Source organism: Oratosquilla oratoria, chromosome 2, assembly GCF_046742065.1.
Source record: "Oratosquilla oratoria isolate Oo_2021 chromosome 2, ASM4674206v1, whole genome shotgun sequence".
NCBI classification, from domain to species: domain Eukaryota; kingdom Metazoa; phylum Arthropoda; class Malacostraca; order Stomatopoda; family Squillidae; genus Oratosquilla; species Oratosquilla oratoria.
In genome coordinates, this window is record NC_134778.1 from 67,281,290 (window position 1) to 67,283,789 (window position 2,500).

A 2,500-nucleotide genomic window follows, 5' to 3' on the forward strand; every position below is an offset into this window, starting at 1 on the left:
AGACAGGACAAGAAAAAGAAAAAGAAATAAGTCCGGTCAAAAAGGAGGACAATAACGACGAAGAAGAGGAGGAGGAAGAGGAGGAGAAACAGGAGGAAGATGAGGAGGAGAGAGAAGAGGAGGAATAACAAGAGTAGGTACAACAAGAGGAAGAAAAAGAAGAGAAAGAAGGGGGTGAAGAAGAGGAAGAAGAGGAGAAAGAAGAGGAGGAAGAAAAAGGAGAGGACGAGGGAGAGGGGGAAGAATATGAGGAGGAAGAGGAGGAAGAAGAAGGAGAGGATGAAGAGGGAGAGAGGGACGAAGAGGAGGAGGAAGAGGAGGAAATATAGGAAGAAGAAGAGGAGGAGAAATAAGAGGAATAACAAGAAGTATAATAAGAGGAAGAAAAAGAGGAGGAAGAAGGGGATGAAGACGAGGAAGAAGAGGAGAAAGAAGAGGAGGAGGAAGAAGAAGAGGAAAAGGGAGAGGGGGAGGAAGAGGAGGAAGAAGAGGAGGAGAAAGAAGGGGAGGAATAACAAGGATAGGTAAAACAAGAGGAAGAAAAAGAAGAGGAAGAAGGGATAAAGACAAGAAAGAAGAGGAGAAAGAAGAGGAGGAGGAGGAGGAGGAGGATGAAGGAGAGGAGGAGGAGGAGGAGGAGGAGGAGGAGGAGGAGGAGGGGGGGGGGGAAGAGGTAGTGCACATGTGGAAGGTGTCCGGTGGAAATGCGTAAGCGGGAGGTGACTGGCCGTTTTCGGCGGCCGCATTGTGTCCTCGTGGACTTTTGGAATTGCGTCTCAGGGTCTCTTGGTCTTCGCGAAGAATAATCGAGACAATGAGCTACTTCGAATCAAAGAAAAGGTCTTCGAATTCTTCGGGTCGTGTTCCTTCGTAATTTCCCTTTTTATTTTCTATTTGTCTTTTTATTTTGTTTTTGTTTTATTTTATCCATGCATTCATTTGTTGATTTGTCTATTTGTATTTTTATTCATTCGTATGTTTATTTTATTTTCGGTTTTTGGGATTTAGAGGAAGTTCCAAGGAGGTAAATGGAGGGGTTCCTGGAAGTCAAAATGAAAAGGAAAGGACAGACGGATATGGAAAGAATTAATCAAAATATGTTGTAAGGCAAGTACGGTCTCACACAACCGAACAAAATCGCCTGGCGACAGAGACAGAGAGAGAGAGAGAGAGAGAGAGAAAGAGAGCACAAAGGGCTAATACCACTTTGTATATAATCTAGATGACGTCTCAGAGTCTAGGGTCTAGAATCTAGACCAGGGGGTCGGTCGGCTTGTTAACATAGCGTGGCAGTTTCTTTGATTTGTAGGACCCTGCGTGCCAACGTAGCCTTTTAATATGCAAGTTACTGTCACGTTGGAGTCGTTACTTTATGAAAAGTGGGAGTGCCAATGAATATCAACTCCCTGGTTTCATTCAATTTGATCCCTTGTCATATTTTGTTTGTTTATTTTTGACTTATTTGTTTATCTATGTATCTATTCATTTATTTATGGGTTTTTAAGTGATGGTCGTTTTCGTGCTATTTTTTTTTTATTAATTTATTTATTAATTTGTTTATTTATCTATTTATTTATTTATTTACTTATTTATCTATTTTCATTTTTTTTTATATTTGCGTATTTATGTACTCTTATACTTAGCTATTTGTTTATTTATTTATCTATTTAATCTTCTTTCTAGTGACGACCTTATTTTTGACTCTGTAGATTTTCATAATCACCCACAGCCGTGCCACGGATAACTATGTCTTGTGCCAAGATTGTGTCAAATTTTTGCCAAGTTTGCCAACCCTTTCACTAGAATCTAGAGCGCACTAGAACAAGATTGAAAAAAATTATATTGTTTATTCACATTTTCGTTTATCTTAGTCATGTCTCTGTTGGGCATCAGGTCTATTATTTATTTATTCTTTAATTTATTTGTTTATTTATTTATTTGTTTACTTTTGTTTTAGTGTTTAACAAGACACTAATTGTTGAAAAATAGATTAAGTAAGAAAATTAATGAATAAATGAAATAAAATAATTATTATAATAAATTGATAAAACAACTTAGGGTGTTTAATAGAATAAGATAAAAGAGAATTAAAATAGAAATAAAATATTAAACAAACCATGAATATACATGTCCAATTGCATTTAAGTTTTATCACATATATCAGTCACACAATGAAAGATTAACTGGATTGCTTAAACGGTTAACTAAACTAACCACTAAACTAAATATATCTTCCATCCTCATCTCCTTTATTCCCTCCTTCCTCTTCATTTCCTTCTTCATCTCCCTCATCATCTCCTCATTAGTAACCATGTATTGAGCGCTGACACATTGGGTATCTTAAGAGAAGATTGGATAAAGAGTATGGATGACAGGAGGCAAGGGACATGGAACTGCCTAGTGTAGGCCTTACGGTCTCTTGCAGTCTCTTATATTCTTGAGTTCTTATGATCTCATATTCTTCATTTCCCGACTTGTCTCCCCTTTTCACTTAACTCTC